The sequence below is a fragment of the Heterodontus francisci genome, chromosome 34, assembly GCF_036365525.1.
Source record: "Heterodontus francisci isolate sHetFra1 chromosome 34, sHetFra1.hap1, whole genome shotgun sequence".
Lineage (NCBI taxonomy): Eukaryota > Metazoa > Chordata > Chondrichthyes > Heterodontiformes > Heterodontidae > Heterodontus > Heterodontus francisci.
Genome location: NC_090404.1, coordinates 37,448,836 through 37,466,673, shown reverse-complemented (window position 1 = coordinate 37,466,673; position 17,838 = coordinate 37,448,836). Strand labels below are relative to the sequence as shown.

The window sequence follows — 17,838 nt, the reverse complement described above, 5'->3', positions numbered from 1 at the left end:
GGGAAAGAGAGGGGAAACGCTCCACGAGATGAAGTCATACCTAACACAAAGGTATCTCCTGGGGTGGGGGGGGGGGGGGGGTGGGCGGGAGTGTTTGCTAGAGTGGTTGGGGAGGGTTAAACTAAAATGGCAGGGGGATGGGAAATTTTGCAAGGAATCAGAGGAAGGGGGATCAAGGACAAGAACGAAAGGGGAATAAGAAAAGTGATAGGCAGAGAAATCAAGGGCCAGAATCAAACAGGGCCACAGTGTAAAATAGTGGGAAGGAGACACGTAATGTTAAAAAGACAAGCCTTAAGGCTTTGTGACTTAACGTGTGGATTATTAACAATCTTCTTCTTTGGCCTCCTTGTCTCCAGAGACAATGGGTAAGTGCCTGGAGGTGGTCAGTGCTTTGTGGAGCAGCGCCTGGAGTGGCTATAAAGGCCAATTCGAGAGTGACAGACTCTTCCACATGTGCTGCAGAAAAATTTGGTTGTCAGGGCTGTTATGCAGTTGGCTCTCCCCTTGCATTTCTGTCTTTTTTCCTGCCAACTGCTCAGTCTCTTCGACTCACCACGCTTTAGCCCCGCCTTTATGGCTGCCTGCCAGCTCCGACAATCACTGGCAACTGACTCCCACGACTTGTGATCAAAGTCATAGGACTTCATGTCGCTTCTGCAGATGTCTTTAAAGTGGAGACATGGACGGCTGGTGGGTCTGGTGCCAGTGACGAGCTCGCTGCACAATGTATCCTTGGGGATCTTCCCATCTTCCATGCAGCTCACATGGCCAAGCCATCTCGAACACCGCTGGCTCAGTAGGGTGCATACGTTGGGGATATTGGCGGCCTCGAGGACTTCTGTGTTGGAGATACGGTCCTGCCACCTGATGCCAAGTATTCTCCGGAGGCAGCGAAGATGGAATGAATTGAAACGTCGCTCTTGGCTGACATACGTTGTCCAGGCCTCGCTGCTGTAGAGCAAGGTACTGAGGACACAGGCTTGATACACTCGGACCTTTGTGTTCCGTGTCAGTGCGCCATTTTCCCACACTCTCTTGGCCAGTCCGGATATAGCAGTGGAAGCCTTTCCCACACGTTTGTTGATTTCTGCATCGAGAGACAAGATACTGGTGATAGTTGAGCCTAGGTAGGTGAACTCTTGAACCACTTCCGGAGAATGGTCGCCGATATTGATGGATGAAGCATTTCTGACGTCCTGTCCCATGATATTCATTTTCTTGAGGCTGATTGTTCGGCCAAATTCGTTGTAGGCAGCTGCAAATCTGTCGATGAGACTCTGCAGACACTCTTCAGTGTGAGATGTTAATGCAGCATCGTCAGCAAAGAGGAGTTCCCTGATGAGTACTTTCCGTACTTTGGTCTTCGCTCTTAGACGGGCAAGGTTAAACAACCTGCCGCCTGATCTTGTGTGGAGGAAAATTCCTTCTTCTGAAGACTTGAACGCATGTGAGAGCAGCAGGGAGAAGAAGATCCCTAACAGTGTTGGTGCGAGAACACAGTCCTGTTTCACGATGCTCAGGATAGGAAAGGGGTCTGATGAGGTGCTGCGATACTGGATTGTGCCTTTCATATTGTCATGGAATGAGGTGATGACACTTAGTAGATCTGGTGGACATCTGATCTTTTCTAGTAATCTGAAGAGACCATGTCTGCTGACGAGGTCAAAGGCTTTGGTGAGATCAATGAAAGCAACGTAGAGGGGCATCTGTTTTTCATGGCCTTTCTCCTGTAGCTGACGAAGGGAGAACAGCATGTCAATGATCAATCTCTCTGCTCGAAAGCCAAATTGTGCCTCAGGGTCGACACGCATGGCCAACTTCTGGGGTCTGTTTAAAACGACTCGAGCGAGGACTTCCCCACTATACTGAGCAGGGAGACTCCACGGTAGTTGTTGCAGTCACCGCGGTCACCTTTGTTCTTATAGAGGGTGATGATATTGGCATCGTGCATGTCCTGTGGTGCTGCTCCCTCGTCCCAACACAGGCAAAGCAGTATGTCGAGTGCTGAGAGTATAGCAGGCTTAGCACTCTTGATTATTTCAGGGGTAATGCTGTCCTTCCCAGGGGCATTTCTGCTGGCTAGACAATCATTGGCATCACTGAGTTCCGATTTTGTTTGCTGTACGTCCAGCTCATCCATGACTGGCAGAGACTGGGCTGCATTGAGGGCGGTCTGAGTGACAACATTTTCCCTGGAGTGCAGTTCTAGGTAGTGCTCCACCCAGCGGTCCATTTGCTTGCGTTGGTCAGTGGTTGTTTCCCATGATTTGGATTTGAGGGGGCGATCTTCTTGATGGTTGGCCCAGAAGCTCTCTTAATGCCATCATACATATCTCTGATGCTTCCGGTGTTGGAGGCCTGCTGAATATGACTGCATAGGCGTTGTCAGTAGTCATCTGCGTAGCGTCTGGCTGTTCTTAGTGCAGCGTTTCTGGCTGCTTTCAGTGCGACAGATGTTAGCTCACTGGGGGCTTTCTTGTATTTCAACAGTGCAATGCGCTTAGCGGCACTTAGCGGTGGAAGCGAAAACAATCAATGACTTCAAGAGGAAGTTGGATGGCCAGCTGAGAGAAATAGACTTGCAGGGCTGCAGGGATTGAGTCGGGGAGTGGGACTGACTGCGTAGCTCCATAGAGAGCTGGCATGGACACGATGGGCCTAATGGCCTCCTTCTGTGTCATAAATGACTCCATGACTCAGTTAAAGAGGAAATCATTGGAAGCAGATTCCCACTGTTAGTTTTTACCCCATTCTTGATTGCTGTGTATTCATTTTTCCAATGGATGGCACTGCTTTTCTTTACTTTCTCTTTATGGTAACCATGACAACTAATGCACAGCATGATTGGAATCTGGTAATATCTTGCTTGTAATTTTGTTAGCAGAGTATTGTAATAAAAAAACAAACAAAAATTGAAAGCATATTTCATGAAGTAAATTGAACATTATTCCTGCATTATAGCTCAATCCCTTGCTCGCGAAACCATGGTGATATACAGTCCCCGAACAAGAACTCACAGTACAGACTGGGGTAAGACACAAAGCAGGAAGTGTCAATTCCAAGAGAGGAATTCATAAAATTATTAGACCCAGTAATTTGTAGAAACAAATGATAAATCACAGTTGTGTGGCAAACAGGATTTGAAAAAGAAAACAGATGACTATTTTCAATAAAGGAGCTTTTGTTCTGAGGAGCTGAATCGAGGAACATCCTATTGATGTTCTGTGGCCTGACTTCTGAGCTCATCTACTGGTGAAACCCTCTAGAAACATTGTAAGTTACCTCTGGACTTGACTCTTCCATTGCACTAATGCAGACCATAAATCTCACCTCTTAACAACACCTTACATTTATATAGCACCTTTAATTTAGCAAAACCTCCAAAGGTGCTCTGCAAGAGCTTTATCAATCAAAGTTTGGCACCAAGGCACCAGGAGATATCAAGACAGATGCTCAAAAGCTTGGTCAAAGAGGTCGGTTTTAAGGAGCATTATAAGGGAGGAGAGAAAGGTAGAGAGGCTGGGGGCTTTATGGTGGGAATTCCAGAGCTTAGAGCCTCAGCAGCTGAAAGTATGGCCACCAATTGCAGAACAATTAAAATCAGGGTGCTATATAAATGCAACTTGTTGTTTTCGTGTAATGCAGGCCACAAATCTCCCTCATATCAACACCTTGCATTTATATTGTGCCTTTAGTGGAGGTAAAAAAGTCAAAGCGCTTCACAGGAGTGTAATCAAATACAATTTTGACACTGAGCCACAAAAGGAGACATATAAAAGGTGACCAAAGGCTTACATAGGATTATAAAGGATATACGGTACAGATGCAGGCCATTCGGCCCAACCATTCCATGCCAGCACTTATGCAAAGAGCTGGGTATTAAGGAGCATTTTGAAGTTGGAGAGGAAAGTGGAGAGATGGAGTGGTTTAGGGAGGGCATTCCAGAGCTTAGGACCGAGGCAGCTGAAGGCATGGCCGACAAGGGTGGGATAAATGAAGCAGAAGATGCACAAGAGGCTAGAATTGGAAGAATGCAGAGTTCTCAGGGCTGGAAGTAGTTACACTTATAAACAGGAATGGTGGTGGGGGCAAGACCATGGAGGCACTTGGACACAAGGGGGAGAATTTTATGGTCTCTCCCATGACGAGTTTGGGGGCAGTGAGAGCACAAACTCGAATGGGATCCTGTCAGGGGTGGGAAGGAATTCCTGCCACTTTCCTGCCTCCGCCAAAATTTAGTCTGGGGCGGGAAGGCCTGTGAACGGCCTTCTTGCACTGCTGCCAATTGAGGCCCTTAATTGGGCAATTAATCACCAACTAAGGGCCTCATCCTACATCATGCATGACTAATTTAATTGAATTTTTTGTTGAAGTAAAGGAGAAGTTTGATGAAGGGAGTGTGTTAAGTGTTGTTTATATGGATTTTAACAAAATATTTGATAAGGTACCACAGAAAAGGCTTGGTAACAAAATTGTGACTTATGGAATAGGAGGGTCAGTGTCCAGTTGAATAAAATATTGGCTTAAGGACTGAAAACAACGAGTCAATGAAAATGGTTGTTTTTCAGACTGGAGAATGGTAGATAGTGATGTTCCACAAGATAGCATAATTTCAAAATTTGCTGATGACAACAAACTTGGAGCTGCAGCAACCAGTGAGCATAATATGAACAGCCTACAGCAGGACATAGATAGGGTAGTAGAATGGACAGAATGTTGGCAGAAAGAATTTTATACTGACGAGTGTGAAGTGATGCATTTTGACAGAGGGATTAAGGAGAGGCAATGTAGATGTAAAAGCATAGTTCTAAAGAATGTGCTGGAACAGAGGGACCTGGGGGCGCAGGTGCATAGATCTTTGAAGGTGGCAAGATATATTAAGAGAATAGTTAGGAAAGCATAAGGAATCTTAGGCTTCATAAATAGAAGTACTCAGTACAGTTATGGTGAACCTCTATAAAGCTCTGGTTAGCCACAACTCTGTCCTGTTCTTGTCACCACATTTCAGGAACGATATGAGGGTCCTTGAGAGGGTGCTGAGGAGATTTAGCAGAAGGGCTCCAGGGATGGAGCATTTTAGTTACAAGGTTAGGTTGGCAGAGCTGGGCTTGTTCTCCTTTGAACAAAAGAGATTGAGGGGAGATTTAATAGAAGTGTACCAGATTATGACAGGCTGGGATAAGTTAGACAAGGAAAACAGGACAAGGAGTAGTGACCACAAATTGCCAGTTCTGTGGAAAAAAAGGATGTGGGGGAGTATGAGGAAGCACTGTTTTTATATCTCAAGTGATAATGACCTGGAACTCGCTGCCCACAAGGGTGGTGGAAGCAGAAATGACAAACGCCTTCAGGAGGAATTCTGAGAAAAGCAGGCTTGCGGGGCTACGGGCATCGAGCCTGACTGCGTTGCTCTGTGCAGAGCTGGCATGGACCGAGCTGTCTCTTTCTCTGCTGGAAATGACTATGAAGTTTTGCAGTGCTCTCACCGCACGTGGCTCCTGTTGCTTTCATGTCACCTCATCGTTGTTTTCTATCCCTTCTTCTGGCCAGTTCAGACTAACTTCTCACCCCGTTTCTAAAATTCGGTGCTTTAGATGAGGCTCGAACTCACAACCTTGACATAGCTCATTCAATGCATTGCTGTATAAATACCGCACACTAACCGATTCGGCCACTGGAGTCACTACACACCCCATATAGTATGGGGAACTGCAGGCATGTTAGCCTAACATCAGTCATCTGGAAAATGTTCTAATCTATGACACACGAAGTATTAACAAGCAATTGGAAAATCATTGTCTGAACAAACAAAGTCAACATGTTTTTACCGAATGGAAATCTTGATTGACAAATGTATTCCAGAATTCTGAGGATGTAACTGAAAGGGCAGATAAAGGGAAACCAGGACTGCAGTATAATTGGATTTCCAAAAGGCATTCGGTAAGATACCATCGAAGATTTATATACTAGATAAAGGCTCATGGAATTGAAGTAATATATTAGCATGCAAGGAGGACCTAGAGGTTAATGGACAGAAAGCAACGAGGGATAAATGGAGCATTTTCAAGATATCAGACCGTAATTCGTGGAGTGCCTCAAGGATCAGTGCTGGGGCCACAGCTATGTCCAATACCGAGAGTGTGGTGGAAGCAGATTCGGTCCTGGGTTGAAGAGAAGATTGGTCCTTATCATCATTGATGCCAGCCTTTAGATAATTCCATTAAATCCACGTGCTATCAAGAGACGGCTGAAAGCACTGAATATAGAAAACACGATGGGCCCTGACACAATTCCAACTGTCCTACTGAAGATCTGTGCTCTCGAACCAGCTGTGGCCTGAGAGAAGTTGTTTCAGTACAATTGCAAAAAGCACATCTTCCTGACAATGCGAAATTAGCCCAGCTATGTCCTGTCTACAAAAATCGGGAAAAGTCCAATCCGCCCATTAACTACCCCATCAGTCTACTCTCAATCATCAGCAAAATGTGGAAGGTATCGTCGACAGTGCTATCAATAAACACTTACTCAGTAACACATTGCTGACCGATGCTCAGTTTGGATTCCACCAGGGGCACTCAATTCGAGACTTCATTACAACCTTGGCCAAACATGGAAAATAGAGCTGTATTAGAGAGGTGACAGTGTCTGCCTTTGACATCAAGGTAACATTAGTCCTAGTATGGGATCAAGGAGCCCGAGCAAAACTGGAGGCAATGGGAAAGAGAGGGGAAACGCTCCACGAGATGAAGTCATACCTAACACAAAGGTATGTCCTCGGGGCAGTGTTTTCCAGAGTGGTTGGCGAGGGTTAAACTAAAATGGCAGGGGGATGGGAAACTTTGCAAGGAGTCAGAGGAAGGGTGATCAAGGAAAAGAACCAAAGGGGAATAAGAAAAGTGATAGGCAGAGAAATCAAGGGCCAGAATCAAACAGGGCCACAGTGAAAAATAGTGGGAAGGAGACAAGGAATGTTAAATAGACAAGCCTTAAGTCTTTGTGACTTAACGTGTGGATTATTAACAATCTTCTTCTTTGTCCTCCTTGTCTCCAGATACAATGGGTAAGCGCCTGGAGGTGGTCAGTGCTTTGTGGAGCAGTGCTTGGAGTGGCTATAAAGGCCAATTCGAGAGTGACAGACACTTCCACATGTGCTGCAGATAAAATTGGTTGTCAGGGCTGTTACACAGTTGGCTCTCCCCTTGCATTTCTGTCTTTTTTTCCAGCCAACTGCTCAGTCTCTTCGACTCACCACGCTTTAGCCCCGCCTTTATGGCTACCCACCAGCTCTGACGATCACTGGCAACTGACTCCAACGACGTGTGATCAATGTCACAGGACTTCATGTTGCGCTTGCAGACGTCTTTAAAGCAGAGACATGGACGGCTGGTGGGTCTGGTACCAGTGACGAGCTCACTGCACAATGTGTCCTTGGGGATCTTGCCATCTTCCATGCAGCTCACATGGCCAAGCCATCTCAAGCACCGCTGGGTCTGTAGGATGCATAAGTTGGGGATGTTGGCGGCCTCGAGGACTTCTGTGTTGGAGATCCGATCCAGCCACCTGATGCCAAGGATTCTCTGGAGGCAGTGAACATGGAATGAATTGAAACATCGCTCTTGGCTGAAATACGTTGTTCAGGCCTCGCTGCTGTAAAGCAAAGTACTGAGGACACAGGCTTGATACACTCGGACCTTTGTGTTCTGTGTCAGTGCGCCATTTTCCCACACTCTCTTGGCCAGTCTGGACATAGCAGTGGAAGCCTTTCCCATGCGCTTGTTGATTTCTGCATCGAGAGACAGGTTACTGGTGATAGTTGAGCCTAGGTAGGTGAACTCTTGAACCACTTCCGGAGCGTGATCACCGATATTGATGGATGGAGCATTTCTGACGTCCTGTCCCATGATATTCATTTTCTTGAGGCTGATTGTTCGGCCAAATTCGTTGTAGGCAGCCGCAAACCTGTCGATGAGACTCTGCAGACACTCTCCAGTGTGAGATGTTAATGCAGCATCGTCAGCAAAGAGGAGTTCCCTGATGAGTACTTTCCGTACTTTGGTCTTCGCTCTTAGACGGGAAAGGTTGAACAACCTGCCACCTGATCTTGTGTGGAGGAAAATTCCTTCTTCTGAAGACTTGAACGCATGTGAGAGCAGCAGGGAGAAGAAGATCCCAAACAGTGTTGGTGCGAGAACACAGTCCTGTTTCACGCCACTCAAGATAGGAAAGGGGTCTGATGAGGCACCGCTGTACTGGATTGTGCCTTTCATATTGTCATGGAATGATGTGATGATACTTTGTAGCTTTGGTGGACATCCGATCTTTTCTAGTAATCTGAAGAGACCACGTCTGCTGACGAGGTCAAAGGCTTTGGTGAGATCAATGAAAGCAACGTAGAGGGGCATCTGTTTTTCATGGCCTTTCTCCAGTAGCTGACGAAGGGAGAACAGCATGTCAATGATCAATCTCTCTGCTCGAAAGCCACATTGTGCCTCAGGGTCGACACGCACGGCCAGCTTCTGGAGTCTGTTTAAAGCGACTGGAGCAAAGACTTCCCCACTATACTGAGCAGGGTGACTCCACGGTAGTTGTTGCAGTCACCGCGGTCACCTTTGTTCTTATAGAGGGTGATGATATTGGCATCGTGCATGTCCTGTGGTACTGCTCCCTCGTCCCAACACAGGCAAAGCAGTTTGTAGAGTGCTGAGAGTATAGCAGGCTTAGCACTCTTGATTATTTCAGGGGTAATGCTGTCCTTCCCAGGGGCATTTCCGCTGGCCAGAGAATCAATGGCATCACTGAGTTCCGATTTTGTTTGCTGTACGTCCAGCTCATCCATGACTGGCAGAGACTGGGCTGCATTGAGGGCGGTCTGAGTGACAACATTTTCCCTGTAGTACAGTTCTAGGTAGTGCTCCACCCAGAGGTCCATTTGTTTGCATTGGTCAGTGGTTGTGTCCCCTGATTTAGATTTGAGGGGGCGATCTTCTTGATGGTTGGCCCAGAAGCTCTCTTAATGCCATCAGACATATCTCTGATGCTTCCGGTGTCGGAGGCCAGCTGAATATGGCTGCATAGGTGTTGCCAGTAGTCATTTGCGCAGCGCCTGGCTGTTCTTAGTGCAGCATTTCTGGCTGCTTTAAGTGCTACAATTGTTAGCTCGCTGGGGGCTTTCTTGTTGTTCAACAGTGCAATGCGCTGAGCGGCTATGACAGGGTCCAGCTCTTCAAAGTGAGATTGAAACCAGTCTGCATTCGACTTCACACATTTACCATAGGTGATCATAGCTGATGGCGTCTCTGATGTGGGCCCACTTTTCTCTGCATCCCCTGTGGGAGTGTTTTGAAGGGCTTTTTCAAGTTGAATTTAGAAATTTATGTAACAGCTGTGGATAAGAAATTCTGCTTGGAGTGATGCAGCTTCTTTGGTTTGAGTCTAACCTTGCTGCACACCAGGGAATGGTCGGTATGAGCAATAAAGTGGATGAATTAATTGCGCGATTGGATGTAAACGGGTATGATATAGTTGGGATTACGGAGACATCGCTGCAGGCTGACCAGAGATGGGAAACGAACATCCAGGGTATTTGAAATAAAAACAAGAAATGCTGGAAATACTCAGCAGGTCTGGCAGCATCTGTGGAGAGAGACGTTAACGTTTCAGGTCAGTGACCCTTCTTCAGAACTGGCAAATATTAGAAATGTAAAAGGTAATAAGCAAGTAAAGTATGGGTGCGGCAAGAGATAACAAGGAGAAGGTGGAAATAGGACAAGGTCACAGAATTGTTGGCCAGAAGGTCATGGAGCAATGATACGTAAATTGTGCGTTGAAAGACAAAGCATTCGTACAGAAAGGGTGTTAACGGACTGAAAAATTGAACAGCTGCAAGTACAAACATGAAAAAAATAGTGGGTAAGCAAATTGATCAAACTAATGTATGGCAGATGAAGTATAATGTGAATAAATGTGATGTTATCCACTTTGGTGGCAAAAACAGGAAGGCAGATTATTATCTGAATGCCAAAAAAACTGAGAGAGGAGAATATCCAACGAGACCTGGGTGTTCTTGTTCGCCAGTCACTAAACGTAAGCATGCAGGTGCAACAGGTGTTTAAATAAATGCAAATGTTAAAATGGCCTTCATTGTGATAGGATTCGAGTGCAGGAGCATGAATGTCTTGCTGCAATTATACAGGGCCTTGGTGAGGCCACACCTGGAATACTGAGAAGTTTTGGTTGCCTTATCTGAGGGAGGATGTTCTTGCTCTCGAGGGAGTGCAACGAAGGTGTACCAGACTGAATTTTGGGATGGCGAGACTGACGTATGAGAGATTGAATTGGTTAGGATTATATTCGCTGGAGTTCAGAAAAGTGAAGGGGTGGGGGCGGGGGTGGGTGGTGGGTGTGGGGTGGGGGCGGGTTGTGTGTGTGTGGGGGTGGGGAGGGGGATCTCATAGAAACCTATAAATTTCTAACAGGCCTTGACAGGGTAGATGCAGGAAGGATGATCCCGATGGTGGGGGAGTCCAGAACCAGTGGTCATAGTCTAAGGATACGGGGTAAACCATTGCTCAGTGACACTCAGTTTGGGTTCCGCCAGGGCCACTCAGCTCCTGGCCTCATTATAGCCTTGGTTCAAACATGGACAAAAGAGCTGAACTCAAGAGGTGAGGTGAGAGTGACTGCCCTTGACATCAAGGCAGCCTTTGACCGAGTATGGCATCAAGGAGCCCTGGCAAAACTGAGGTCAAGGGAAATCAGGGGGAAAGCCCTTCGCTGTCTGGAGTCATACCTGGTGCAAAGGAAGATGGTTGTGGTTGTTGGAGGTCAATCATCTGAGCTCCAGGATATTACTGCAGGAGTTCCTCAGGATAGTGTCCTAGGCCCAACCATCTTCAACTGCTTTATCAATGGCTTTCCTTCAATCATAAGGTCAGAAGTGGGGATGTTCGCTGATGATTGCACAATGTTCAGCACCATTCGTGACTCCTCAGATACTGAAGCAGTCCGTGTAGAAATGCAGCAAGACCTGGACAATATCCAGGCTTGGGCTGATAAGTGGCAAGTAACATTCGCGCCACACAAGTGCCAGACAATGTCCATCTCCAACAAGAGAGAATCTAACCATCTCCCCTTGACATTCAACAGCATTACCATCGCTGAATCCCCCACTATCAACATCCTAGGGGTTACCATTGACCAGAAACTGAACTGGAGTAGCCATATAAATACCATGGCTACAAGAGCAGGTCAGAGGCTAGGAATCCTGAGGCGAGTAACTCAGTTTCTGACTCCCCAAAGCCTGCCCACCATCTACAAGGCATAAGTCAGGCGTGTGATGGAATACTCTCCACTTGCCTGGATGGGTGCAGCTCCAACAACACTCAAGAAGCTCAACACCATCCAGGACAAAGCAGCCCGCTTGATTGTCACCCCATCTACAAACATTCACTCCCTCCACCACCGATGCACAGTGGCAGCAGTATGTACCACCTACAAGATGCACTGCAGCAATGCACCAAGGCTCCTTAGACAGCACCTTCCAAACCCGCGACATCTACCAACTAGAAGGACAAGGGCAGCAAATACATGGGAACACCACTACCTGCAAGTTCCCCTCCAAGTCACACACCATCCTGACTTGGAACTATATCGTCACTCCTTCACTGTCGCTTGGTCAAAATCCTGGAACTCCCTTCCTAACAGCACTGTGGGTATACCTACACCAAATGGACTGCAGCGGTTCAGGAAGGGAGCTCACCATCACCTTCTCAAGGGCAATTAGGGATGGGCAATAAATGCTGGCCTGGCCAGCGTCGCCCACATCCCATGAATGAATTTTTAAAAATTCAGGACTGAGATGAGGAGACGTTTCTTCACCCAGAAAGTGGTGAACCTGTGGAATTTGCTCCCCCAGAAAGCAGTTGAGGTCAAAACATTGTATGTTTTCAAGCTCTTGGGCTCAAAGGGATCGATGGATGTGGAGGAAAAGCAGAAACAGATTAGTGAGTTGTATGATCAGCCATGATCATAATGAATGGCGGACCAGGCTCGAAGGGCCGAATGGCCTACTCCTGCTCCTATCTTCTATACTTCTATTTTAAAAGGAAGATGGTTGTGTTGTTGGGCGTCAATCATCTCAGTTCCTGGACATAATTGCAGGAGTTCCTCAGAGTCTTGTCCTGGACCCAATCAACTTCAGATTCTTCATCAATGACCGTCCCTCCATCACGAGGTCAGACGTGGGGATGCTCGCTGATGATTGCACTATGGTTGGTACCATTCTCGACTCCTCAGACACTGAAGCAGTCCATATGCATATGCAGCAAGGCCTGGACTACAGTCAAGCTTGGACTGATAAACGGCAAGTTACAGTCACACCTCACAATTGCTGGACAATTTTCATCCCCAACAAGAGAAATTCTAAACATCTCCCCTTGAAGTTCAACGGCATTATCATTGCTGAATCCTCCACCATCAACATCCTGGGGATTAGCCTTGCCCAGAAACCAGGAACAGCGATAAACATACTGTGGCTGCAAGAGTGGGTCCGGGGCTGGAAATTCTGCAACTCATCTTCTAACTCCCCAAAACCTGTCCACCATCTGGAAGGCAGAAGTCAGGGTGTGATGGAAAGCTCTCCACTTGCCTGCATGATTTCAGCCCCAAACACACTCTGAAGGTTCAACAGCATCTAAGACGAACCAACCTGCTTCATCATCACCCTATCCACCACATTAAACATTCACTTGCTCCACTATGGTGCACAGTGGCAGCAGTACGTACCATATACATGATGTACCGCAGCAACTCACCAATGCTCCTTTCACAACTGCTTGCAAACCTGCAACCAGTATCACCTCGAAGGACAAGAGCAGTAGATGCATGGGAACACCGCCACCTGCATGCCTCCCTCCAAGTCACACAGCATCCTGACCTAGAACTATATTGCTGGGTCAAAATGCCGGAATTCCCTCCCTAACATCACTGTCTGAGTGCCTCCCCATATAGACTTCAGCAGTTCAAGAAGGCAGCTCACCATCACCTTCCCAAGCACAATTACTGATGGGCAGTAAATGCTGGCATTGCCAGGGACTCTCATATCCCAATAAGGAAGAAGAAAAATAATGGGTAATTATCTGAAGAGAAACATTTGCAGAGCTATGTTGAAAATGCAGATGTGTTGGACCAGCTGAGTTGCTCTTGCAGAGAGCCAGGATGCACAAGAAAGGCCATAGGATCTCCTTCTGTACTGTAACGATTTTGTTATTCTGTTCTATTCTGTTGTAAAAAGAGAAATTTGGCTTCAACTGCACAATATGCTGGTTAGACCATACCTGGAATACTGTGTATAGTTTTGGTCGCAGCACATTATAAAGGATACACATTGGCCTTGGAAACAGGGCAGTGAATTTTCACCAGAATGCAGCCAAGGCTCTAATGGTTAAATTATGAGATGTGATTAATTAAAATAGGCTTGCATTCCATAGACTTTGGGTGGTTAATGGGTGATTTGATTGAGTATTTTAGGATCAGGAAATGAATGAGGAGGGTAAATAGAGAGAAACGTCTTTTTCACTTGATCATTGTGGACAGGAAGCTAACTAGAAAAATTGTACTCAATTTTAAATGGTGAGGGAGCATTCCTTTTCTCCCAGTGTGCACATTCTGTCATGAATCTACCTGTTGAAAGGCACTGAGAGGGTTTCAGAGCACAGCTACTGAAACATCTGCAGATGGTGAATATCCAGACTCCTTTTGAATGAGTCGAGTGTTTCTGCCCCAACTACCCATTTAGATAGTGAGTTCCAGACCCTCACCACCCTCTGGGTGAAAAGACTTCTCCTCATCTCCCATCTCCCTTCTAACTTTTCTACCAATCACTTTAAATCTATGCCCCTCGTCTCTGATCTCTCTTCCAAAGTAAATGGGCCAGTCACCTCCACTCTATCCAGGCCCCTCAACATCTTGCACATTTCAATCAGATCTCCCGTCAGCCATCTCTGTTCCAAGAACAACCCGAAAATAAATTAACAACTCCATTTCCCATAAGATTCACAAAGCTGGAGACTGGATTTTCCTTTTCGTACCATTCAATTTTTCGCACTCCCAAGTGCAAATACTTTCCAAGACCGCCTCGCTGTCCTTCACCTTTCATCATGCCCAGGGATGAGGAAATTCAGTTATGTGGAGATTCTGGGCACGTGGCGGCCAAATACAAAGCAGCTGTAAGCTGGAAGGCCACCAGACAAAGGACTGGAAGTAGAGTAAGTGCTGCAACATGTGTGATGAGGACACCTGGACAGGACCTACCCAAAACGCAGCCTCAGTTACACACAGGCAGAAATAATCAAGGAGGAACAGGAGGAAGGAACAGCAAACATGTCTGCTGCAAAGTTCCAAAATGTGAACCACATTGACTCACACAGAGTGAACAGTCAAATACACCAAGAGTGAGGAAAGCCTAAAGAGAGACAGCTAGGACAAAACAGTGCCACTAATTTGGCTGAGTTCTGTTTCATTTCTGACTTCTTAAAATTTATTTCATGGGATATGGGCATCGCTGGCAAGACTAGCATTTATTGCCCATCCCTAATTTCCCTTGAGAAGGAGGTGGTGAGCTGCCTTCTTGAACCACTGCAGTCCATGTGGTGTCGGTGCACGGACAGTGCTGTTAGGGAGGGAGTTCCAGGATTTTGATCCAATATCAGTAAAGGAAAGGTGATATATTTCCAAGTCAGGATGGTGTGTGGCCTGGAGTGGAACTTGCAGATAGTGATGTTCCCACTCATCTGCTGTCCTTGCCCTTCCAGGTGGCAGAGGTCACGCGTTTGCAAAGTGCTGTCGAATTGCAAAGTGCTGTTGAAGGAGTTGTGGTGAGTTGCTGCAGTGTATCTTGTAGATGATACACACTGCTGCTATTGTGCTTTGGTGGCAAAGGGAGTGAATGTTTGTGGTGGTGGATGGGCTGCCAATCAAGTGGGCTGATATGTCCCGGATGATGTTGAGCTTCCTGAATGCAGCTCCAATATCATTCAAGTAAGTGGACAGTATTCCATCGCACTCCTGACTTGTGTCTTGTAGATGGCGGACAGGCTTTGGGGTGTCAGGTGTTGGGTTAATCGCTGCAGAATTCCCAGCCTCGGACCCGCTGTTGTAGACACAGTATGTATGTGGCGAATTCAGTTCTGTTTCTGGTCAATGGCATCCCCCAAAGTTGTTGATAGTCTGGGTTTCAGCGATCATAATTCCATTGAATTGGGGTTCCATTCCCAATGCGGTCATAATTTGTGTTATATCGGTGACCAATGGTGCACCATAGGGATCGGTGCTGGGACCCTTGCTGTTTCTTATATCAGCAGAAAAGCTGCTCAGGTGGAAAGTCCAAAATAAAAGCATGACATGTTAGAAAGATTCAGCAGATCAGGCAGCTTATGTCGAGAAATCCTCTTCACTGAAAAAGATCTTTCTCAAACAATTGTGTTAGACTATCGCAGCTGCTTAAGTGGGACTGTGAATGTATAATGGTGAATACTCTGTGTTGTGGTCACAGCAACTCCAAATCCAGACAGAGCTTGCTTTATGTCTTAAACCGGCTGCTGCACCAACTAATGGAATGCATCAAATAACCAATCCTTACTTCTTGAAAATGAATTTCTTCTTGATGGAGAAAAAAAACTACTGTCTCCTTTTCCAGCATTTCACTTACACATGCCTGTGCTTCACGCTCCAACATTCAAACCCGCCCCTTCTCTCAGATTATTCCTTCCACTATTAACACTCACTTGCTTCCATTTCATTTCACTGTGGCTTAGCAGACTGTAACATTCACTTTCACGGTCTTAAAGCCGTTAACATCGCTCGGTTACCACCGCTGTTTCGAGGTCACACACGTTCCATTCACACCAAAGTTCATTTGGACCTTGAACTGAGTCTATACACTTAGGTCCGACCGCTCGGCAGACACATGCCACAAAAGCAGGGCTGGCCTTTGGAAGGCCAGCGGTGGGTTGTTGACAATATTTCTTTGGGGAATCTTCTTTGCCAAGGGATGTGAATTGATGAACTGGGTTTTGTTTTCATGGCAGATGATGTTTTTCTCATGAAATGTGTTCTGTGATGAATTAATGGAGAAAGAAACTGGAACACACTACCTGAAGGGGTGGTAGCGGCAGGAACACTCACAACATTTAATAAGTATTTAGATGAGCACTTGAAACGCCATAGCATACAAGGCTGCGGGCGAAGTGCTCGAAATGGGATTAGAATAGATGGGTGCTTGATAGCTGGCACAGATACGATGGTCCGAAGGGCCTATTCCTGTGCTGTATAGCTGTATAACTCTAAAGTTGATGAGGGTAGTGGTAATGTGATTGATGTTGTGGAGATGGACTTTAAAAAGCATTTGGTGAAATACCACATAATCAACTTGTTAGAAAAATTAAAGTGATGGAATTAAAGGACCAGTGGCAGCGCGGATACATAATTTTCTGAGGTCCATAAAACAGAGAATAGCGAGAAGAGAAGAGGACTTATTTCCAGGGTGATGGGGAAAAGCTGGATTGTGGGATTAAACTGACTGATTTTTCAAAGAGCCGGTGCAGGCTCAGCGGGTCGAGAGGATTCCTTCTGTGTTGTAAACTACACTGATTCCATCATGGGAATTTTAACATACACTGGGAGATGCAACTCAACTCAAGGCTCAAAGACAATGATTCCCCAGAATATGTCTAATTTCAGCAATTGTCTAATGCATTGTACCAATTATTTAATTAGAAGAGCAAGCAACATTTGAGCTGTGATGGCCGAGTGGTTAAGGCGTTGGACTTGAAATCCAATGGGGAATTACCCTGCGCAGGTTCAAACCCTGCTCGCAGCGGCTTTGTGTCTTTTTTCTTGAGTTGACTACTCAGTTTGCTGGTTGGAAATGTTCAAATGTCTCAATATCAATCAGAGATCGTGGATTTGTCATAAACTGAACAAAAGGCAAAAAATGTGTGAGAAATAAACAAACAAATCAGCCTGTTGAAGGTGAAGAAATGGGAAAAGCAGCTAATATTGAAAGGCGTGGGTGAGCTTCACTGGTGTTCGAGTGGTGTGGGCTCAATGCATTCACTCTCGCGTTCTGGGTTCGATTCCTGGTCAGAAAGTAATCAGTTTTTTTACTGTGATGACAACTCTCACAAACGTGACTGACATTAAAAAGAAACAGCAAATGGTTCGCAACTCGGCGGTCATAGAGTTATACAGCAGAAAAACAGGCCCTTCGGCCAATCGTGTCTGTGCCAGTCATGAAGAACCTAACTATTCTCATCCCATTTTGCAGCACTTGGTCCGTCGCCTTGAATTCTCTGCCGTTTCAAGTGCTCATCGAAATACTTGGTAAATGTTGTGAGGGTTCCTGCCTCTCCCAACCCTTTTCAGGCAGTGTGGTCCAAATTCCAAACACCCTCTGAGTGAACTTTTTCCCTCAAATCCACTCTAAACCTCCTGCCCCCTACCTTAAATCTATGCCCCCTGGTTATTGACACGTCCACTAAGGAAAAAGTTTCTTCCTGTCGAACCTATCAATGCCCCTCATAATTTTGTATACCTCAATCGTGTCCCCCCTCAGCCTTCTCTACTCTAAGGAAAATAACTCGAGCCATTTCAGTCTCTCTTCAAAACTGAAATGCTCCAGGTCAGAAAACATCATCGTGAATCTCCTCTGCACCCTCTCCAGGGCAATCACATCCTTCCTATAGTGTGCTGCCCAGAGTACTGTGCACAGTACACCAGCTGTGGCCGAACTAGCATTTTATACAGCTCCATCATAACCTCCCTGCTCTTATATTCTGT

General features: G+C 46.2%; 1 non-coding gene across 1 annotated transcript; it reads left to right on the top strand.

Annotated features, from left to right (window-relative positions):
* Positions 1–16,795: 16,795 nt before the first annotated feature.
* On the top strand, positions 16,796–16,879 carry trnas-uga (transfer RNA serine (anticodon UGA)). Its single transcript has one exon. It is a non-coding gene; the product is annotated as a tRNA-Ser (tRNA).
* The last annotated feature ends 959 nt before the right edge of the window (positions 16,880–17,838 follow it).